Source organism: Marmota monax, unplaced genomic scaffold, assembly GCF_021218885.2.
Source record: "Marmota monax isolate L192 unplaced genomic scaffold, Marmota_monax_Labrador192_F-V1.1 WCK01_AAM20220418_F8-fsc00193, whole genome shotgun sequence".
Taxonomy (NCBI): domain Eukaryota; kingdom Metazoa; phylum Chordata; class Mammalia; order Rodentia; family Sciuridae; genus Marmota; species Marmota monax.
The window spans coordinates 2,386,908-2,411,994 of record NW_026695203.1 but is presented as its reverse complement, the minus strand read 5'-3'; the positions used below and the strand labels follow the sequence as shown (position 1 = coordinate 2,411,994).

Genomic DNA, 25,087 nt, shown 5'->3' with positions numbered 1-25,087 from the left:
AAACAACCCTCCATGCTCCCCGGCAGGAGACTCACACGGAAGCCATGATGGGACAATCACACAACACCATACACAAACGAGTGGATTGCAGCTACTGCTTGGCAGACACGTCTCTCAGAATCCATGTGAAAAAGTCACAGAAGGCACATGACATATGGCACCATTTCTACACATAAGATTAATTTTTAAAAAGCATTTTTACAAAAGAAAAGCAGGTTGGAGCTCCCCCTGCCATTAACTACTGGCCACCATGGTTTCACTGCACTTATGTTTTAGAAAGAAAATAAACAAAACCCAACCCCTACTGTTGATGGTACATGCTTCTGTGGGTAAAATGACATGATGACTGGTATTTACTTTTAAATGCTACAGGAAAAGAACTATGAGATGCAAGGGGCACCGTGATTTCTACACTCCATAATTAAAAGCTAACGAAAACTCAGCTGAACAACATAAGGCGAGGAGAGAAAGAAAAGCAAAATGAGCCAGGGGACAAGCAGCCATGAAAGACCTGCGGCAGGAACAGCTCGGGGAAGCCCTTGGAGCCTTCATAGCACTGGGTCCCAGGGGGCTGGCTGTGCGCCTGTAGCAATCCACTCGCTTCTCAGCTGCCTTGTGCAGCACCTTATGTTTTATTACCATCTCTTTGACATATCCAAAAGGAAACTATTAGCAGCTGAAGGGTGCCGCAGTCTGGCTGGGCACAATTCAGGAGCCACTTGTCAAAAGAAACGAACTTTATTTTTAGAACCACACAAGCCAAACAAAACAGCTCCTCAGGAAAAACCTTCAGAGCCCAACTGCCACCACCAGCTTCCCACAAGCCTCTCCACCTCCCACACTCCTCCTCCTCTTGAGGCTGATTGGCTGGGTCGTGTGGGCGGAGCCAAAAAAAGTCCCCCAATGAGCAGCTCCATGGTCTGAAAGGGCGGGGAAACAGCCCAATGAGCATCACCGCAGAGGAGCCAATCAGTTGGCAGCTAGAAGTTTGCTGGGGCTGCTGTGAGCCAATCATAAGCTGGCAGGTGGAAGTTTGCTGGGGCCCCTTCGGCTGTGGCTCTCAACATGAAGGGTACCTGGGTGTGAGAAGAGTGAGCTCCATGCGGCCCGTGGGGGACACCGCCGTGGAGGCCACTCACACTGCCTGGAGGAAAGGAAAGGAACGCCTGGAGGTGCAAACCCGAGTTCCCGTCAGCATTTTAGGAACAGGCTTCTTAAAAATCTGAGGAGTAAGAAAAATGGCAACTAGCAGCAGGTGCTGATGTGACACCTCCGACCCGCGCGGCCACTGCATGCCTTGGCCACTTCCTCTTCCCTCCTTTCCCCCATGTCTTTCAAAGGCCACAAACTCCCATGTTCCAAACTCTTGAATAGAAGCCTCAGTTACTCCAACCCGAGCCCCAGGAGTGAAGCCAGGGCTGCCCTCCCCTCCGAGCCCCCACAACCCACCCACCCTCCCTCCCCAGGCCTTCTGCAAAGCTGCTCATTACAGGCTTAGCCTGTAGGTTGGTCTCTCCACCCTCCTGGAGGAGCAGCAGCTGCCACCTGTCCTCACCCTCTTAAATCCATTCACTTCTCTTTATTACTCACAACTGCTGGGGTCCGGACATTGTATCTCCTGGAGTCACTGACTAAGGGGTCTAAAATGCTTTGTCACCAGTCTCGCCCCTCAGTCCACACTGCTGCCCAAGGAACTTTCTTCCACAAACAGGCACTTGTTCTGAATGAGGGCCAGTGACCTTCCATACTCTGCTTATGTACCCCACAATCACAGCCACCTCCTCCAGGTTGGAGCCATCAAACAGAATCAAGCCATGGCCATTTATCAACTATGCAAGGGAGAACTCCTGCTCATGGGGGCTCCTCCACACTGTGCCACCAGAAGCTCTATGCACTAACTCACCAATCCTCAGACAGCTACGCTCTCTACACGACACTACCGACATCTCACAGATGAGGGCACTCAGGCTCAGAGATGTGAAATTGTTTGCCCAAACCCACTCTGCCACTCATTGATGGCAAGGATTCCAACCCTGGAACTATACTCTAAAACCCAGTTCTTTCCATCCCCTGCTCAGTGCTGCTGCCATAGGAAGGTGAGTGTTGCTCATTCCATTTCCCTAAGGACACTGAGAGCTACCCTTCAATTTCAGATTACAAGCTGACTTCCAAGGGAACCACGCAAAAAGACAGTGAGTTTCCTGACATAACTGGGTAACAAGTCCAAACTGCTACTAAAGAGCAGGACAGGGAGAACCATCAAACTCACAAACTTGACTTTTATTTACACTAAATTCCAAAAATACTTTTAAACTTTCATTTCAATTTTCACTAGTTTACATCTGATTATTATTTTTTAATTTTGGCCAATTTTTTTACTCCAGAAGGAACTTTAGCTTAGATGACAAGACAAGAGCTAATATCTTATAAAGACAGAATAACAGTTTATGCATTCAATAATTAGAGTTCTACTTATACAACAGCCAAGAAAGGCATTTACTAGTTTAGGTAAGACTCAATGACTTGATTACTGAAATTCAAGGTTCATACCTCAACATTGTAAAAGCTATCTATGCTAAGCCAACATCATTCTAAATGGAGAAAAATTAAAAGCATTCCCTCTAAAAACTGGAACAAAACAAGGATGCCCTCTTTCACCACTTCTATTCAACATAGTCCTTAAGATTCTAGCCAGAACAATCAGACAGACAAAAGAAATTAAGAACTCAAACTGTCACTAATCTGCCAACAACATGATTCTATATTTAGAAGATTAAAAAAAAATTCCACCAGAAAACTTCTAGAACAAATAAATTCAGCCAAGTAGCAGGATATAAAAACCAATACCCCTAAATCAAATGCACTTCTATATAAAAGTGATGAATTCACTGAAAGAGAAATTAGGAAAACTACCCAATTCAAAATAGTCTCAAAAAAAAAAAAAAAAAAAAAAAAAGCAAACCCTGGGAATCACTAACAAAAGAGATAAAAGACCTCTACAATGAAAACTACAGAACACTAAAGAAGAAAACTGAAGAAGACCTTAGAAGATGGAAAGATCCCCCATGCTCTTGGATAGGATAAGAGTTAATATCGTCAAAATGACCATACTACCAAAACTCTTATACAGATTTAATGCAATTCCCATTGAAATCACAATGACATTCTTCATAGAACTAGAAAAAGCAATCATGAAATTCATTTGGAAAAATAAGAAATCAAGAATAGCCAAAGCAATCCTTAGCAAGAAGAGCTGAAGCAGGAGGCATCACAACACCAGACTTTAAACTATACTACAGAGAAACAGCAGTAACAAAAACAGCATGGCACTGGCACCAAAATAGACATGTAGACCAATGGTACAGAATAAAAGACACAGAGACCAAACAACATAAATACAGCTATCTCATACTAGACAAAGGCAACAAAAACATACAGTGGAGAAAGGATAGCCTCTTCAACAAATGGTGCCGGTAAAACTGGAAATCCGTACATAGCAAAAGGAAATTAAACCTCTCTCTCTCACCATGCACAAAACTTAACTCAAAGTAGATCAAGGACCTAGGAATTAGACCAGAGACCCTGCACCTAATAGAAGAAAAAGTAGGTCCAAATCTTCATCATGTCAGATTAGGCCCTGACTTCTTTAACAAGACTCTTAAAGCTCAAGAAATAAAATCAAGAATCAATAAATGGGGGGCTGGGGTTGTGGCTCAGAGGTAGAGTACTCGCCTGTCATGCATGAGGCACTGGGTTCAATCCTCATCACCACATAAAAATAAAATAAAGATATTGTGTCCACTTATAACCAAAAAAAAATATTAAAAAAAGAAGAATCAATAAATGGGATGAAGTCAAACTAAAAGCTTCTTCTCAGCAAAAGAAACAATCAATGAGGTGAAGAGAGAGTCTACAATATGGGAGCAAATTTTTACCACATGCACATCAGATAGAGCACTGCTCTCCAGTATACATAAAGAACTCAAAGAACTTAATACCAATAAATAAATAAATAAACAACCCAATCAATAAATGGGCTAAGGAACTGAACAGACACCTCTCAGAAGAAGATATACAAGTGATCAACAAATATACGAAAAAATGTTCAATACCGTAATTTAAGAAATGCAAATCAAAACTACTCTAAGATTTCATCTCACCCCAGTTATTATGACAGTTATAAGTGTTTGAGAGGATGTGGGGGAAAAGGCACACTCATAATTGCTGGTGGGACTGCAAATTGGTGCAACCACTTTGGAAAGCAGTATGGAGACTCCTTAGAAAACTTGGAATGAACCACCATTTGACCCAGCTATTTCACTCCTCAGTCTACACCCAAAGGACTTAAAATCAGCATACTACAGTGATACATGCACACCAATGTTTATAGCAACTGAATTCACAATAGCTAAACTGAGGAACCAACCTAAATACCCATCAATATATGAACAGATAAAGAATCTGTGGTATATATACACAATGGAAGATTACTTAGCATTATAGCATCTGCAGGTAAATGGATGGAGTTGGGGAATATTATGTTAAGCAAAATAAGAATGTTTTCTCGGATTAGTGTTATTGGAGTGGGGGGGAATGGGAAGAATGGCAGAACTTTGTATTGGGCAAAAGGGAGGGTGGGGTTAGGAAAGATGGTGGAATGAGATGGACATTGTTACCCTAGGTACAAGTATGATTGCACGAATGGTGCTTCTCTACATCGTGTACAACCAGAGAATTAAAATGTCATGCTCCATTTGTGTACGATGAATTAAATGCATTCTTCTGTCCTGTACGATTAAGTAGAATAAAAAAAATAATGAATTAAAAAAAGAATACAAGGTTCTCAAAATTCACACTTGAAAAATTTAAAATTGTCTCCTTTCTATATAGAACTAGAGAAACTTCTATTCAAAAAATTGCAATTAACAAGAAGCATTCAAAAATTAAATTAGGAATGGAGATAGAGCTTAGTGGTAGGATGCTTGCTTAGAATGCAAGAGGCCCTAGGTTGGATTCTCAGCACTGGGGACAAATATAGTAATAAACAGCTTGTCAGAAACATTAGCTAAGTTTTATCTCTACTTATCTAAGGACTTTGAAAAGCTTTAAGTTAGCCAGGTACAGTATTGCATACCTGTAATCCCAGCAACCCAGGAGGCAAGAAAAAAAAATTAAAAGGCTGGGGATGGGGCTCAGTGGTGGAAGGAAGGAAGGAAGGAAGGAAGGAAGGAAGTAACTTTGAGTCCAAGGCTATAATCAGAGAAGCAATATAAATAATGCCCAAGTAAATTTTGCTTCTAGAACGAATTCAAAGTTGAGTTGTCAGTACCTGAAAATATCATACATGCCTACATTGCCTCATTTATCTTTATTTAAAGCTAGTAAACATCAGGGGCATTAAAAGTCCTGGTTTAGTTCAAACAAATTTACCATGACTCATCAATTCTACTACTACTCCCCAAGCAAGAAAACATACATGCACTCAAAGACTTGTACACAAATGTGTTCATAGTTTATTATTTATAATAGCCCAAAAGTAGATAACCCAAATGTTCATCCATCAGTGATAAATGGATAAGCAGACCACAGCACAGCCACATAGCTGCAGACTACCTGACAATAAAGGATGGAGTACCAATGCAGCAGGGATGAACCTCCAAACATTGCTCCAGGTGAAGGCCACATGCAGAGGACCACGTACCATACCTGATTTACTATGTGTTATGTCCACGATAGAAAGTAGATTAATGGTTGCCTGTTGGTCAGGGAGTGACTGCAAACAGGCACAGGAATCTTTTGGGGTAATGGAACTGTTCACACATTGGGTTGTGGTGATGGCGGCACAACTGTGACTTTCCTAAAAATTCTTGACTTTATACACTTAAAATGAGTGAATTTTGTGGTTATTAGAATCATGTCTCAGTTAAGAAAAAAGACCAAACTTAAAGCATGCTAGCTATGAACAAACTGTCCAGTTCTGCTCATCCACAGAAGCGACTGCACCTCTCTCTACAAGATGGCAGGGATCTGCAGACACATAGGTCTTAGCATAAGCACCAAATGCAGTATTCCACCAGAAAGCAAGCCCATTTCTAACAGAAGAGCTTGTACTGTCCTACAACAATATATAAACAGCTGAAAATACATAAAGAAGACTTGCCTCAAGGTAAGGGAAGAGGTACATGGTATACAGGGTTTACCACCTAGTTACACACAAAAATGGCAGCAAGTAGTTCAGGGGGAAAGAACTCATTCTAGGCCACAATGGTCAAGAAGGCTTTGGTGAAATCAATATTTTCTGCAGCTTCGCAAAGAACAATTAGGATTTGAACATAAGAGGTACAGGAAGGGTGTTGTACAGGGAAGAGCAAGAGGCAGAAGAACAAATCACACGAGACTATGTGGGGCTGATGCAAGCAGCTGGGTGGCAGGGCGGGCAGGCGGGCAGGCGGGCAGGCAGGCAGGCAGGCAGGCAGGCAGGCACGGGTAGGCCAACTCGAGGCCTTTGTTCTGTGTGGTAACAGTTATGAAGGCTTCAGGAGGGAAGCCCTACAACAGACGTGATTTTAGAAATAGCAGTCTGTGCTCTGTGGAGTTTGCATGAGAAAGGACAAAGGTGTGGCATTAATGGGAGCATCACTCAACTTAGACCAGCACCATGCAAAAAGAAAGGCTAGCAGCAAAGACAACCCAAAGTAGAAATCAGTCACAGTCACTCAACTGACTGGATTTGGGTGGCTCAGGGAGAGAAGAATTAAGGATGACAAAGGCTTGTCTCAAATCTGTATTTCCTAACCTCCAATAAACTATCTCTGGTTACAGTGGCAATTCAAAATAACTTGCCTGGTGGAAAATGCTCAATGATATGAACCAGAATTTGGCCATTTCTAATAACAAGACAGACACATTTACCCTCTGACCCAGCAATCCACTTCTAGGAATAAACCAGCCAGGGCTGGGGCTGGGGCTCAGTGGTAGAGCACTTGCCTAGCACGTGTGAGGCACCGGGCTCGATTCTGAGCACCATGTATAAATAAATACATAAAGGTCCATTGACAACTAAAAATAAATAAATGAATAAATAAACTGGCCAAAACCACAAGAGTTGTAAATTTAAGTTTAGTCATGGCAAAAGACTGGAAATCGACCCAAAACTCCACAAATGGGACAAGAAGACTGAACTCTGGTAGGTTCACATAACGGTGTGAAAAGGAAGGAGAAGGACGTCCAGGCACGGGCACAGGGACTTCCCAGCAGAGATGACTGAACAATGCTGCCTTTCCTGTAGCTGCTACAATTCCAAAGTGCATGGGGAGGGGAGTGAACACAAGAACAGAGAGATCTGCTTTTCTTTTCAAAAAGAAAAACTGGGAGGACAAGCTGATGAAGATGGCTCCCCACAGAGGAGGACCCAGGATAGGACCAAGGTGGAGGCAAGACTTCAGTGGGGCCCATAGAGAACTCGGGGGCCTGTAAATGAAGACAGAGAAGAAATAACATCTTTATTTTCACTACCCCTGACTGAAATCTGACAATCCCATCACTTAGCATGCTGACAACAAACCACAGTGGTTTCCGCAGGGCTCTTTTTCTTTTTTTTTATTTATTTTTTATTGGTTGTTCAAAACATTACAAAGCTCTTGACATATCATATTTCATGCATTAGATTCAAGTTGGTTATGAACTCCCAATTTTACCCCAAATACAGATTGCAGAATCACATCGGTTACACATCCACATTTTTACATAATGCCCTATTAGTAACTGTTGTATTCTGCTACCTTTCCTCTCTTTTTCAACAAGAGATTTTCCATTGTCCCATGACAGTAACTGCCAGAATCATTTACAGTCATCAATACTTTGGAATTACAATAGTGACAGAACTCACTCACTAGACCTTAAATACACAGCAAATAGGTTAAAAGTGGAATTCTTCATCTTTCATGATGAAAAACAGTTTAAAAAAGTCACATTGGGACTTATTTGCCTACAGGATCTCAACTAATCTCTCAACCAATCACATCCTCTGCTTCAGGGAATCACCTGGCAACACTATAAGGGTAAATAAATATAAACTCACATATACAAAGTTCAATGTGGATCATTCAGATATTCCTAACTGTGTTTATTTGAAAATCTTTATATCACTAAACTGAGCACTCAATTTAAAAATCCTCATGCTGGCAAAATCCCAAGGGTAAAGGGAATTTGAGAGGAACTTTACATAAGAAAGTTGGCATTATTAAGAGAAATGGCTAAGTTATGTGAAGAGAATGAATGTAGAGGAGGTGAAGAGCATAACTTAAGACATGTTGAATGTGAAGTGATTTTAAAAACACCAAAATGAAAATGCCCAAGCAGGCAGTTTAAAAAACAAAACTGTACCTCAAAGGAAATCACCTCTGATTAAATAAATTTAGTAACGGGGGGAAAAAGAAGGTAAAATTATAGGCATCAGCCTGGATAACATCTTCAAAGTATAAAGAATGAACAGATGAGAACTAAAGCTTATAGTTAGAGGACTCAGGGACAGTGAGTCCCTGTCTCCCCTCCAACACCCCCAGAATATACAGGTAGGAGAACCAGGAGGCCAGGAACAGCAAGTAAAGAATAGTTAATGCAACTTCTAGTTCAACAGCAGCAAAGGTTGAAGATACATCAAGGAAAGTTCTACCATAAAAAAGTCACTGTAGTGAGTGTCAGAAGACTGGTGGCTTCAGAACAAAGCTCCAGTTGGGTGCTGTGGTGGACATCTGTATTCCCAGGTACTTGGGAGGCTAAAGCAAGAGACCTGACAAGTTCAAGGCCAGCCCGGGCAACTCAGTGAGATTCTGTCTCCACCCCAAAAAAGTAGAAAGGGTTGGGGATGTAGCTCAGTGGTAGAGCACATGCCTCGCATAAATTCAATCCTCAGTATTAAAAAAAAAAAAGCAAAACTCAGCTCCAGGCAATAGACGTAATTCAGTGATGGAATGACTACACTTAAGACCCTGGGTTCAACCCCCAGGACAGGCACAGAGAATGGAGCTCTAGTAAAGTGGAAGGCAACAAAACCAGACAGCAGTCCCGTGGAAAGAGAAAACGGCCTATCAAAACAAAGGTGAAAGGAGGACATCAGCTCTGTTGCTAACAGAAACAGACTAAGAGAGGGGATGACTATTACCCCCGTTCACCATTATACATACAGTGACAGTGTGAAAGGGACAGGAGGCTTCCTTTTAAGTTCTAAAGCTAGGATATAAATATAACGATTATCAACATACAAACATGTGACAGCTCTCATGCTTCAACTTCCAAAATAAACCACATACTTCATTCAAAAATAATAATAAAAATGTTTCAAAACTGAATGAATTTAACCCTGAATTCAAAGTCTGGAACAGGGTCGACCACATTCTGCCTAGGTGTGTTCATGCTTCCTACTGCTCCTTACGACTTCTAGTAAAAGATGATCCCAACTCAGATGGCACCAAGAAAACAATACCATGCACTGTAGAGAAGAAACAAATAGGAAGAATCTGAAACAAGTGAGCATGTTAGTCAGGTTCACCTAGGTTCCTAATTCTCTTCACTCACTTTAAAGCAATCTTTAAAAATTAAACACAGGGGTGGCAGTGGGGAGATGTCTGTCAAAGGTATAAAATTCAGTTACACAGGATGAATGTGCTGGAGATATACTGTACAGCATACCAAATGTAGTTAATAATAATGTTCTATATACTTGAAACTTACTTTAAAAGGAACAAAAAGTTCTAACAGTAAACCTTCAAAGTTCTCACCACAAAAAAATATGTGATTAGCTTGATTTAATCATTTCACAAAATACACATATGTCAAGGTATGTATATATCATAAACAAGTTTTGTCAATTATACCTTAAAAAGGTTGGGGGGTGGCTGGGGTTGTGGCTCAGCGGTAGAGTGCTTGCCTAGCACATGCAAGGCCCTGGGTTCGATCCTCAGCACCACATAAAAATAAATAAGTAAAGATATTGTGTCCAACTAAAAAATAAATATAAAAAAATAAAAAAATTTTTTTTAAAAAGGTTGGGGGATTAAACACCAAAGTACCGAATTCTCAGAACTGCTGTATAAAGACTAATATTAGAGACATCATAAACATCCAGTCCTATACCTTGTACATAGCAGGAATCCCCCAGTGGTAGCTTGCTTCTTTGTAAACACTAGAGGGGTTGGAGAAAATTCTTAAGGATCCATCTAACATGGTTTTAACCAGGAAATGGTTAAAACCCATTAAATACAAGGCCATTTTTTGTTGACTATTACAAGCCATAAATGCTGAATAATTATGCTTGTAATATTTGTAAACCCCTCCTTAAAAATCAAAGTAGCAGCTTACTTTTGACTTTTATATTTTGCACTCATGATACACACTTACAATTTTAAAAGCTAGAAAACATTAGTAAACAAAAGCCAGTATTTAATATTATACTTAGTTTTCTTAATTCAAAATTAGGCTTCTTGATAATTATTGCTATTTAAAAAATGGATATTTTACTAAGTAGATTTTACATTTATATCTTTTTTATGTACAACTGGAAAATGTACCAGTAAAGGTCATTCTTTGTGTAGAAAAATCTAGAGATTTAATGGGAGCAATACTTCTGATCTGCAGGCCCCTGTTCTGTGCTCGTGCCCAGGTAACTTGTTCACAGTTTAATCCTCTCCACTCAATAGTGGGTGTCTTGGCCAATACAGGTGTTCTAGAAACACAGATAAGTACTCCAAATATTTTAGGGACATACTCAAATCTCTTAGGATACTTCAAAAAACATACCAAAACTCCTGGCATTTTATTTTCCCTTGGCCTAGTTAGAATAATATTACTAAAGGGAAGGCCACAATGTTTACATTAAATACAAATTTAAGAGGAATAAAATTATTCAAATAAGCCATGAAAACTATTAATACTGATCATTTTAAAGACTTAAATAAAACCAAGATCCACATCCTGGGGTAGTACAAGAGCAAATATAATTCAAACTTCAGTTATCTCCTCTGTTTCTCCCACTTTCTAAAAGCCAACTGAGCTATGAAATTAGCAGACTAAAATTTACTAAATGAATTAATATATTGGTCTTCTAGCTGTCAATCTTTGGTTCTTCTAATTACATAATATAAATACTTACACACACTAATTTAATTCAATCCCCCACACACATTTTACAATCATGAGAAATAGATCAAGTATGAATTTTCTCACTTTCTCCTATGAGCACCTCAAGAATTAGAAAACAAATTCTGTTCTCTGGTTTTTGCTGTCTTGCCCCTGTGTGTGTGTGTGTGTGTGTGTGTGTGTGTGTCTTGCTGGGGATTGAACCCAGGGTCTTGTACATGCAAGGCAAGCACTCTACCAACTGAGCTATATCCCCAGGTCTTGTTTTCTTGCTTTTTAAGGGCCTTCACTATTTGTTTTTGCAGCACGAGGCATCAAACCGAGGTCCTCAGCACACTAGGTAAGCGCTGTATCACTGAGCTACAGCCCCAATCCACAATTTTTATTCTCTTAGACATGGTACCTGGACAATTAATAGAAGAAGCCCCTGCCCCTTTTTAATTGTTCTTAGTTATAGTTGGACACAAATACCTTTATTTTTATGTGGTGCTGAGGATCAAACCCAGGCCTCACACATGCTAGGCAAGCGCTCTACCACTCAGCTACACAAACCACTGAGCTACACAGCCCCAGCCCAGAAGATCACCCTTTTAAAATTTAATCTATATACAAAAAGCCCTCAAAGTCTTAAAATTGTTTGTAACAATTTTAATTCAGTCAATATCTATTATTTTTTTCTACTTTAATGACTACAGAACTTCTAAGTAGGGTACCACAAGCATTGCTGGTATAGTTGCTGTAAAAGCTAAAACTGTACAAAAAACTATGAGCACATTACACCTGATAGGTGTTATACAGATTAACCAGTTTGTCCAAATAAACTATTTGGAGCTGTGGAGAACTAGATTTCAATTCTCAGTTCCAGTGCAATGCTTTTCCTCAATGATGGAGATTGGTACTTGTATGCATTTTACTGCCAAGAACTTTCATTCATTGTAAAACAAGAAGAAACGGAATTACATTTGATCATCTATTTATACCATGTTTGTTTTTTGAACAGAGGGCTTTAATCCATTACTGTGTAGATCATAAAACCAAATTAGCAAATGGCAACTGGAACGTCTTAAAAAATTGAAATAGGAAAAAAAAACAAAAACCCATAGGCTCTAACAAGGTTAATAAGTATTATAGGCTGAGTAACCCTTATCCAAAATGCTTGGGACCAGAGAGATCTCAGATTTTGGAGTATTTGTATATATACAGTCATATATTTTGTGGATGAGAACCAAATCTAAACCAGAAATTCATTTATGTTTTATATACACTTTATACACACAGACTGAAGGCACGTTTACATAGTATTTTTAATGCACCTATGTTTTCACTGTGACAAGTCATGTGAAGTCAGCTGTGGAACTGTCCACTAGCGGCATAATGTTGGTCCTCAAACATCAAATAATGTTAGATTTTAGAGTATTTTTGGATTTAAACCTTTCAAATTAGGGATGTTCAGCCTGTGACTTTTCAGTTCTGACCGTTGGTGCTGGGTTACCCTAAAAAACACATTTCTTGCCAGGTGCGGTGGCACATGCCTGTAATCCCAGCAGCTTAAGAGGCTGAGACAGGAAGATTGCAAGTTCAAAGTCAGCCTCAGCAACAGCAAGGTGCTAAGCAACTCAGTGAGACCTGTCTTTAAATAAAATACAAAAAAATGGGCTTGGGATGTGATTCAGTGGTCAAGTGCCCCAAGTTCAACCCCTGGTACCAAAAACAAAACAAAAAAAACCACATTTCTTATACAGAAATAGCTTAAGGGCCACTACTCATATCACCGTGAGTGACAAAGACTATTTCAAACACCTAATATGCAAACATATATGCATGTTTGTGGAACTTGACATTTCTTAACTTCTGTGCCTGTATTTAATTTTCTGTAGTGGGGACAATACTATTATTTTTTAAGTCAAAATGAAATAAATTAACATTGCCTAAAACTTCACAATACCTTCGGTAATGGATAAAACTAAGGTAGTAATTCTCCAAAATTCCCACCAAAATGTTCCTATCAGCAGAAGGCGGGCATTCCTTTGCATTCTAACAGATCTGAGGATCCAGTTTAAGAAGCTGATAAAGATCACATTTTCTTTAAAATATCATTCTATCTTAAAACTCATGCAAGTTGGGGGCTGGGGATGTGGCTCAAGCGGTAGCGCGCTCGCCTGGCATGTGTGCCCGGGTTCAATCCTCAGCACCACATACAAAGATGTTGTGTCCGCCGAAAACTAAAAAATAAATATTAAAAAAATTCTTTCTCTCTCTCTCTCTCTCTTAAAAAAAAAAAAAAAAACTCATGCAAGTTGGGTGTGGTGGTGCACACTTTAATCCCAGCTGCTTGGGAGGCTGAGGCAGGAGAATTCAAGTCCAAAGCTAGCCTCAGCAATAAAAAATGGGCTGGAGATGTGGCTCAATGGTAAAGTGCCCTTGGGCTCAATCCCCAGTACCAAAAACAACCAAACAACCAAACAAAAAACAAAGACAAAACACCACTCATGAACTCACTCTACAACAAAATACCTATTTGAAATAGATATCATTCTACCATGAAATGCGTATTTGAAAAGCGCTTGCTCCCTGTCCTTCCTGGCTAGTGATGGGTGAGCCACTACTGCACTCAATCTACTAACTATAAAAGCCACATCAGTCTTGGTGCCACATAGGATCCAGAACCCAGCCAAACAAATGCACAAATATTCATCCTAAGATGACCAGGATGCAGAGTCCAGGGAATATCTTCAGGCCACTGAGGACAGGGACTCAGATGTGCTCTTAGTGCACAGAGGCCCAATCCCTGGCATACCCCACTGGCAAGTCTCTCCCCACCTCTCCTCCCAGCCAGATGTGTGCTTGACCACTGCTTCAGCAAAGGATGCACAGATGCTGTGACAACTATTTAAATATAAACTCACTACAACTCATAGTTCCCACAATTCTTCTCAACCAATTTCCAAAATTCCCTGTGCCGTGACCCATTTACCCCACAGCTGGTGGATGCTAGGCCTTGAAACTACCTGCTTCATAAAGAGATTTTGAAAGCTAGCACATCTTGAAGTGATCAAGAAGCTCATCACCTCAATGGGATTTTCAATTAAAAAAAAAAAAAAAAAACACAAAACTTTTCCATTACTTTTCTTTTCACTAAGATAAATAATTTACTTTGGATAATGATGTCCATCACATTCACATTACACCATTCTTGCTAATCCCCACCTCCTCCCTTTCCCTCTCTCCCCTCTTCCCTATCTAGACATGAATTGGTATAAATAAATGTGTAATAAGAATTGTAATGCAAAAAAAAAGTACATGTATAAAGACATGAATTGGCATGAACACACTTTATATAAAAGATAAATTGTGCTCTATGTGTAATAAGAATTGTAATGCATTCAGCTGCCATGTATTTAAAAAAAATAAAATTTTAAAAAAGATAAATAATTTAATCCTAAGTTAAAAATTTCTGATTAGCAACTTTCCCTAGCTAAGCAAATGTTGAAACTTGCATCCCATTTCACTACAAACTAGCTGAAAAGGACGTATACATCTACCATTCTCTTTATTTCATTTGAGCTTTAATGGTTTTTGACTTGCAGACAACTTACCACTCCATCCTAGGGAAGGCTGAGAAGTCAGAAGGAAGGCTTTGAAGTCAGACCTAGCCCTGTTAGGTGAGACATTTCCCAGGCACTAGTGATGGTCCTGAAGAACTCAGGCTTCACACAGAGCTTGTTATCAACCCTGCACCTACCCCCATTCTGTGTACACGGTCAGTGCTGCATTTAATCAAATCCGTCTTGATGAAAATCCCTTCCTGACTTGTAAATTTTGTAAATTTTCAGACATTGTAAATGCTAGGGAAAGGGTGTAAGGAGACGCATAACCAGACTGTGTATTTAAACCTGGATATCAAAAGACAATTAGATTAAATGCAGTCTATGAACTGACTAGCTGAACACACCTTCTGAGCCCATGAAAATGTCATTTGATGACAGCTTTCATTAAAAAGTGGTGTTCTTTGGGGCTTTTAATTCAAACTTGCTTTCTACACAGATCTGGTCATGTCTATCTCAAAGGGGAAAATTTGGTGAAGCCTGAGATGGTTTGAATCAGGGAAGCCTCCAGCATTTTCTACTTGAGTTTTTGCACTGAGCACCCCTAATCGAGATGCATCTTTTTACTTGCAAAGATTTCTCCTGAAATTCCCACACAGCCTGTACAACTTGTTCTTATCTGCAACTATCAAAGTGGTGTTGTTCCTTCGTTTAGGTTGGGGGGGAGGGTTATGGTTGCTGTTCTGTTTTTGTGATAGGGAGGTGTGTGGAGGGTGTCTTGCTGTGTTTCCCAGGCTCAAGGGATCCTTCCAACATCAGCCATACCAGAAACCAGGCAAGGGCATTGTTCAGAGGCAGAAGAGATATAAAAGCAGCCCCTCTGCATCTCTACAAAAACCAAAATCCATATTTTAAGTAAAAAAAAACACTCCACTGTGGAGATGTCACTAGTTTCTATTACTGCTCAGGCTATGATTGGTGCAGCAGTCATTCAGCTTTACTGTTCAGCTCAAGGTTAGTGTGGGGGTCTGCATAAGGCTGCCAGTATTCTTGGATTCATATAACCGACTTCATTAACAGTGTGTTTTCTCAAGCACGGCTTTCAAGCTTATTTACTCCAAGTAGCTTACTTTGAAAATTACCATTCATGTTCCCATTTGAAAATATAGTTAATGTTTTTAAAAGTAAAGAAAAAACACCAAGGGGCTGGGGATGTGGCTCAAGCAGTAGCGCACTCGCCTGGCATGCGTGGGGCTCTGAGTTCAATCCTCAGCAACACATAAAAATAAAATAAGAATGTTGTGACCACTGAAAACTAAAAAATAAATATTAAAGAAAAAAGAAAAAACACCAAGCCAGTATTAAAAAAAAAAAAGAAAGAAAGAAAAAGAAAAAACACCAAGCCAGGCGTGGTGGCACAGGCCTGTAATCCCAGTGGCTCAGAAGGCTGAGGCAGGAGACTGAATTCAAAGTCAGCCTCAGCAAAAGCGAGGTGCTAAGCAACTTTGTGAGACCCTGTCTCTAAATAAATGGGGCTGGGGATGTGGCTCAGTGGTCAAGTGCCCCTGAGTTCAATCCTAGTACCAAAAAAAAAAAAAGAACACCAAAATCCACCCAATCACAAAATACATTATTTTTCCATAGTTTTAATAAAATCAAAAACTCACATTAACAGACATATTAGAGGAAACATGATTCAATTTTCTAAGATAAATGTGACATATCAAAACTGCAAATAAATCAACTTCTAAAAATTACAAATAAAGAAAAAATAAAGTGTGCTAGTTACTTAGTACATTTTAGGACTAATTTTCCCCCAAATCTCACATACACACACACACAAAGTCTTGTGGTCACTTTACTTTACACTAGACTGTCAATCAAACAAATAAATCCTCTGCACTTGGCAGGAGGATCTCCTTTTTAAGAAAAACTACAGCTGGGGATATAGCTCGGTGGTAGACTGCTTGCCTAGCATGCATAAGGCCCTGAGTGCCACCCCAGCACCAGAAAATTTTAAAGATAATGCTGATAATAAAATAAAACTGCAGTTTCATTCACTGTTGTCAAGGGAGTTATCAAATTTTTTTTTCAAATCACTTTTCCTGCAACTATTATGGGAACTAGTGTCACAGATATATATATATATACATATACACTCACCTTTGTGTGTGTATATATATATGTGTATATATATATATATTTATTTATATATATATACATACACATACACTCACCTTTGTATCTACCATAAAAAGCAGAGAAGACATCTGACACATTATACTTTCAAAATGATTCTAATAATCTATAAATTCTTTAATCAAAATTTTTCATGGATCAGCTTTAGCAAAAGAAAGTTTCAATACTTTTATATACTATGGTACAATCCTAGTTAACAGAATTTCCACAAATTGATTGCTTTATTGAAATTATTTAATCTTTTGTTCTCCAAAATCGTAAAGCAAGTTTGAAGAACAAAGATGGAGAGAAATAGCAGAACCAATGCCAGCTACTTTCAGGCAAGAAGTGTAGTAGAGCCAGTTAAAAAGAAAAGAAAAAAAAAAGCAGCAAGTTAAAAATGGAAGGGATTGCTGTGGTGAAGGACTGAGACACCGAGCACCGTCCACTCAACCAGGCCATGGTGGCTCCGCACCTGCCCTGGAGACTGTGTGGGCCAGGGAGCCACGGCAGGTCCTGCATCAACACAGGTGATACACCAGGCTGGGGGCACAGAGCATACTGAAGCCGCTGACAACAGGGTGAAACCTGAATCAAGAGCTAATAAGATCTGGTAGCTACTGAATACGAACAAGAAAGAACAAAGTTTTAGGCCTGTGTCTAGCTACAGTGCTAGACACAGAAAGCTGGAGGGGGCTGAGGGAACAAGCTAAAGAGAGCAGTCTGGGGCAGGCTGAAGGTAGTAAGGGCAGGTTAGCCTAAGGGGAAAGCCCTGAAGGCAGTGAGCAGGAGGGAAGGATCTCTACTCAAGCTGCCCAACCTAAATAAAACTGAAAGCCACAGAACAGAAGTACAACAGGATCAAGTCCAAGAGAGCTAGCAAACCCCCACCAGGAAAACAAGACTGCAGCAAGGATTCCCCACTGAGCCCTCATGTCCACAGATCACCCAAGGGAAAAAAAAAAAACGTGATCTGGCATAGAACATGGAGAACGGGTGTATGTTACAACCCCTCTCTAGAGGGCACAGAATGTTCTAGAAAGTGACCTGGTTACACTTCCCAAACCAATCTGACCTAACATATCATGTGAGCAGTAATCACCCTCTGAAGGCCACCGAGATTAAAATGCAGACAAACCAACCTAATGTGTCAGGAAAGCACCTAAGAGTACTTTACGAGAAAGAAGTACCAAGATACCTTTAAAACTTAATGTTTCTAGACTCTTTTATTGTGCTGGAGACCATACACAAGACCTAATGCCTAGGAAAGTGCTATGCCACTGAGCTATGCCCCCAGCCCCTAGACTTTTAAAGAAAAAGAGAATCTGAAATGTCTGTAGTTACTGTTACAAACCAGTATTTTCCAGGTTTAAGAAGTTCTCTCAATATTTGATACTACCAATAAAATATGATGAACACAGGCTTTAATTTTCTTGTTTTCTCAGTACTAATTATGGATTAATGCTGATGAATATGCTTTTAAAAAATGTTTAAGATACTTCCTTTAACAGCAGCTAGAATTTAGGATTGAGACAAAATCTAAAGTCAAGCAAAAATCTCTTCCTGACAACTAAATCTACAACAGTTTTTCACTGGGATCCTGACCTCCAAGGCTCATACACACTGTGCTACAAAGAACAGAAGAGCTTCCACATGCTCATCATGCTTCATCAAAGACAGAAAAAAATGAACACAAATCTTGGGCTGGGGTTGTAGCTCAGAGGTAGAGCGCTTGCCTAGCACGTGTGAGGCACTGGGTTCGATTCTCAGCACTACATATAATAAATAAAATAAAAGTCCAGCAACAATTTAAAATATATATATATTTTTAAAAATTACTATATACCAAATCTTGACTGTAAAAGCACATGATTTTCCCACATTCTGATTGAAAATCTATATGTGCTCTACAAAACATGTTCTTTTAACATGTTGGGAGTAAGATGGGTATGGTGGAACATGTCTATAATTCCAGTTACTCCAGAGGCTGAGGCAGGAGGATTCCAAGTTCTAGGCCAGCCTCAGCAACTCAGTCTGTCAATGCACATTAACATATTAAAGACTGATGCAAACCAGCATTACCTAAATTTATTCACAGATCTTCCCTCCAATTCTTATACCTTACAGGGACAAACTCTAATTTAAGAAAATAAATAAAAATCCTGAAAACACAGTAACATGTAGAGTGATACAGCAGAGCTCCTTTATTGTAAAAATGATAGCAAAGCAAAACAAATAAACCAAAGCTTCCTAATGTTCAAAGAGATCATATATATTAAAACAAAACAAAACAACAACAAAAAAACCCTGTACAGGGCAAAGTCACCTATACTTAGGACACAAACAAAGCTACTACTGAAAAGATGAACTTCAGGCAAAACTGTTCCAGAATCCCTAGGCCTGCCTTCCCTTTTATCTCTCTTGGGTCACTTGTTGGAAGCAACCTCCTCTCCGTATCAGGTGCCCAGGTAGACTTTCATCAACATGTCAAATACAAAACACTCAAATTCAGTAGTCGACCTGATAACTAATGTCATAATACACTCCTATGCTGCATGTCAAAATCTACTTTCAATCAGGACAGCAAAGATGGAATTCTGTTCAATATAAGGCATTTAAGAGCAGCAGAAAGTGGATAGCCAGCAGCTACTAAGTAACAAAAACATGGTCAGTGGGTCTTCAGGGAGCACTCAGTGCTGAACACTCCACTAAGTGTTATCATATGAAGGAAGAATCTGCAAGTAAATTTTCTTTGAATTTTTCTTTCCTTTTAAAAATGGCATTGGGGATTGAACCCAGGGATGATCCACCTCTGATCTATACCCCCATCCCTTTTTATTTCTGAGTCTAAATTATTGAGGCTGGACTTGAACTTGTGATCCACCTGCCTCAGCCTCCTGAGTCACTGGGATTATAGATATGCTCCATCATATCCAATCATTAATCTTTTAAAGATTTTTAATCTTTAAAATGGGGAAATCAGAAATCACCCTGGATTTTTTCCTTTCTCACCCTCCCCCAAGCTGTATCTCTCCTAGTTCCCAAAGATACACTTGGGGTTTGGGGAGGAGGAAATGGCCTAGCCTTTGCATCTATGCCTGCAATCTCACTTTGGATTGCGGAGTCTGGTCTGTACTTTATTCATCTCATGCAGGATTCCTAACCTTTCTGACCAGAGCAGACCTCCTTCCATCTCACAGGAAGAGAGATTTGAGCTCTTTTTCCTTCTTCCCACACCCTGACTTGACATCCCCTGAGGCAGGTATAATTATTTAGTATAAAATTTCTATGTGGCAAAGGCATCCCCCCCCCCCAATTTGGTGACAATGCTGTAAGCCTATTTTCCATAATTCCAACAGTATTCCTAATTTAAGCCATCTAGAGTAGCATTCTTAAGATAATCAATAGTGACCTTTCCAATTTACAAGCTACAGAACTATGCCAAAGTAATTAACTTTCTAATTTTTAGCAACTTTATATTCTTAAACATAATGACATCAACTTTAAATGTTCCATTTAAAATGCATGTCCTATCACTAGGAAGCAAAAAGGATAGGAAGGTCACAATGTACCTAAGAAAAGGAAACTTCCATTCCAAAGGCAACTAATCAACACCTAATCTCTTTTTAAAAATGGCATTGGGGATTGAACCCAGGGATGATCCACCTCTGATCTTTATCCCCATCCTTATCTTAAGTAAATCTATCAAAATGTAAATGAATTTCATTGTATTAAGACAACCTAGTGAAGGGTACCTAAGTACTGAAGGATTGCAATATGAGAAATGAATGGGAAGACAAAGGCAAACCTGACCACCAGAACCACAGGCTACCAGGTCAGACATGTCACCTGTACAGCACACAGGAGCAACTACAGGTAAAGCAAGCACCATGTGCAGCCAGCATTAACAAGCAGAAGCTCTGCCTTGCCAGTGGTCCCTCTGCTTCTGTTTTCTTGGGATTTCCATTTTGAATTACCCAACCTTTCTGGGGATGTAGTTCAGAGGTGGAGCACCTGTCTAACATATGCAAAGCCCTAGGTTTGATACTTCGAAATGCAAAAGAAAAATCTGTCTACTGTATCATAAATACATCTGCACTGTAGAAAATTGGAGGAAAAAATAAAAACAGCCCATAATCCCAATGCTCAAAGATATAATCAGATGCTAAAAAAATTTTATTACATATGGTACCTTATAGCACTCATAAAATGCTCATTAAATATAGTATTATGGAAATACAAAGATTTACCTAAACAATATTAAATTATCCATAATAGCACATAAGAAGATATTAAACAATAGCATACCCAGGACAGACTACTAATCTATGAATCACTTTTTAGTTTCTTAACTAAATCCTTAGAAGCACATTAGCTATTTCAAGGTACACACATATTTTTATGCAAGTTGTTCTTGCATATTTTGCTCCTGAAAAATCCTATTCGATTACTCTTTCTAGCAATGACTGGATTCATTTCTGCATATTCTCAACAGATATGGCTTATTTTATTAATCTTTGCTCCCCTTTCCCTCCAAAGAACCCTAGTATCTCACAGATCTGCATCTTGGGGAATACTACTGGTAAAACTGAAGACTTTTTTCATGTTTCCTGCTCCTTGTATAAATTACCAGTCCTCCCCCCTTTTTTTTCCAGGAGGCAGGGGACTATTTTATTGGTTTATAAGTCATCCTTTCATAGCTTGGAAAGTAAATTTGCTTGTAAGTGACTATTTTTTCTCAGTTTGCTATTTGCCTTGTAATTTTTATAGGATTTTAACTTATGGAAGTTTTATTACTCTAAAGTAGCCAAATGAATCTTCTCCTTTACCGTCTCTACTTTTGATGTTACAGTTATGTTATCTTCACCCTATTATCTTTTGTAAGTATTTTAAATATTTTAAAAAATCATTTTAGGGCTGGGGTTGTGGCTCAGCGGCAGAGGGCTTGCCTAGCACGTGCAAGGCCCTGGGTTCGATCCTCAGCACCACATAAAAATAAATAAATAAAATAAAGGTATTGTGTCCAAATACAACTAAAAAATAAATATTTTTAAAAAATCATTTTAAATCACACAAGTTCACCATCCTGAAATCATAACTGTTTTTCTGTCTTAAATACTTTCACCAAAGCAGACACATTTTATCCGTGTTTAAATGGCTGCACCCATTTCATGTTTTCTAAACTATTATGATATAGTCTGCTCCACATGATAAATTCCATAGTGATGATCAGATATCAATCCTTCAAATATTTTCATTTTAAAGGTAAATCATCGTTAATATTTTAGTTCATTATCTAACAAAACAACTTCCACCTTATAAATCAATCAGATGGAGCCCTTGTTAAAGGTCAAGCCCTGGGATACTATTTCATTCTAACTGGGAATTCACCACCTTTCCAGCCCTGGCCTCCACCACGGAAGTCTCTGCTCCTACATTCTAAACAAAGGGTTAAGCTATAGTACCTGAACTTCATGGAGCTTTGTAAAGATTTCAAGTGAGGGATGTACAAAAATGTTGACATTAGTAAATGCACGCTAGGCACAGGGGCCAGACGCGTGGCACACCATCCCTGTCCTACAGGGCAGTCTAGAGGGAGAAATCACCGAGTACTATCAGAAGTGTGAATGCTGAGACAGTAAAACAGGCAGGACCCCAGGAACCTGGGAAGGCTCCTAATGGGCAAGCTTCCAAGAGATGGCAACCTTGAACTGTCAGCTATAGGATGGAAAAGAGACACAAAGCTCAGGGAAGGGAACCGCAATCACGCAGAAGCATGGCCTGGAAGCCAGGGAGAGCAAAACCATGCTACCTGGTTCGAGCTTCCCAAGGGAACAATCAAAATGACTATCAAACCTAGGGGTCACAACTCTGCTTGTCAACTGTATATATGATACATTACCTTCTATGAGGTAGTTTTTCCAGTGTTGCTGTTCCTGTTAAAAAGTTGTGACATTCCCATGGGATCCATATACTCTGAGGGCCTAAAGAAACCTTTAAAAGTATCAATTAAAAGCTATTTCATTTTACAAATGAGGAAATACAGGCCCAGAAAAGTTAGGCTCAAACTAGACTCTATGTCTTTTCACCCAAACAAAAATAAAGAAATAAGTACCCTCCCCATGCAGGTTTTTTTAGACACTAGAAAATCTGTGTGAATAAAAGATTGAAGTCATAAGTGTTGCAATAATAAGTATGTAGTGTACATTAGTAAATGTACCTATTACTAGCTTAAAGTCCTTGATAATAAACTTAAAGGTTTTATCCAAACTCACTTAATTCTTCATTTAATGCTCATTTCTTGGCTTTTTTTTTTTTTTTTTTTGGATACCAGGGATTGAACTCAGGGGCACTTGACCATGAGCCACACCCCCAGCCCTATTTTGTATTTTATTTTGAGAAAGGGTCTCACTGAGTTGCTTAGTGCCTCGCTTTTGCTGAGGCTGACTTTGAACTCACAATCTCCTGCCTCAGCCTCCAGAGCCTTTGGGATTACAGGCCTGCACCACTATACAGGCTCATTTCTTGGTTTTGAAACAAACAAAAAACCACCTTACTGATAATCTACCAATAATTTTTAAAAGGCAAGGTAAATTTAGTATTGGTCTTTAAAATAAATGGCCACCACCCTTTTCTCCAGGCATAGCTAAAAGATCAGTTCAAAAAGAAGCCACTAGACTCCAAAAGACATCTTTTCCCAGAGTGACAATAGCAAAGGGCAGAAAGGCCATGCTTTGGAAGCTAGAGGGTTGAAACTTTAAGAAATACAAACACAGTCAAAAGATGTAGGGCCCTAATTATTAAAATTTGAAGAATGAAAAACAACTCCTCAATTTAAAGTACATTAACCTAAATTTTCCATGCTGAAGAGAAGGCACACCATTTCTGCCCCTGGGTATAATGGGAATGAAAAGGTCCTCAGGACCCAGTGGGACTTCATGCAGACTAGTCACACCCCTGGGCTGGCCTCCTTCCCAACAAGGAAGAACCTCAACTACCAAACTGCTTTGCTCCAAAGGCAAGGCAAGGCTTTGGGGTGAAGTGGGGGTGTTTTGTTTAAACACACACACACACACACACACGTAAAAATCTATACCTTAAAACAAATTTGTGAAAGTTTTACAAGTTGTTTTTTTCTCACTTCCCTGGATTTCCACAGTTAAAGAAAACCTGAACATTATTCTCCTAGGGCACTCAACTAGATACTAGGGAGAGGGAGTGTGGAAAATGAGAAAGGTGACAAATGCTTCTCTCTTAAGCAGCATATAATAGAGGCTGGGGCTGTAGCTCAATGGCAGAGTGCTTCCTGTGAGGCACTGGGTTTGATCTTTAGCACCAAATAAAAATAAATAAAATAAAGGTATTCTATCCATCTACAACGAAAAAAACTTAAAGCATATAAATAATAGTTTGCACTTTAAACTATCTTAAATACAGCAATTATGTTTTCTGTAGCAAAATCAGAGCAAAAGGCCAAACATTGGGATTAAATTAGAAGTATTCCAGAAAGTTCCTTCATTCAAAAAAACAAAACAAAACAATACTGAGGTATATTACTCTGGGAGTGCAAAAATAAGTAAAGAATATCCCCTATTTTCTCAATGAATTCACAGCCTGGATTGTGTATGGGAAATAAGTCTTCCTTATCAATCAAGACTAAGTTAATTATAGCTGGAAGGTAGTACTTAGTAGGGGCAGAGGAGTTCAAGTAATACGTATGGAGGTGGGGCAGAATAGGCTCTTGGCATTTGTCTCGGCCTATGAGGACATGAGCAAGGTGCTCTCAAAGAGGGAGGGTGGATCATCTAAACTGGTGGAAAAACCATAGTGTATCTAAAACTGGTTGCAAAATAGTTTTTAAAAGATGATGCCAATAAGAAAAAAATTTTTTTAACATTTTTAGAAAGCAACTCAGCCATCCCTCTCAAACTAAATGAGCACTCTCCTGAAACCTCCAAAAATGGGCATAATAAGAGTTAAAGCAAGCCAGTCTTGTGTTTGCAGGCTTGGGAATTTGAAATTCAATGCCATTATCTCCACTTGCCCTGGAAAGCAACAAATGGAATGGTCAAGGAAGAGTTTTCTAATATCCCTAAACCTTAAAAAAAAAAAAAAATCATATCCTACTTTAGTAGTGGGTTTTACTTTTTAAATATCAAGTAGGACTGTGCTACATAAAATACATAAAACCCTGGGACATCAGAAAATCCGTTAAATTCTCGCGTACC

General features: G+C 39.3%; 1 protein-coding gene across 2 annotated transcripts in view; it reads right to left on the bottom strand.

Annotated features, from left to right (window-relative positions):
• Cul1 (cullin 1) overlaps window positions 1-25,087 on the bottom strand; it is an 82,088-nt gene that overhangs the window by 55,525 nt on the left and 1,476 nt on the right. The gene's annotated exons all lie outside the window — the stretch shown is intronic.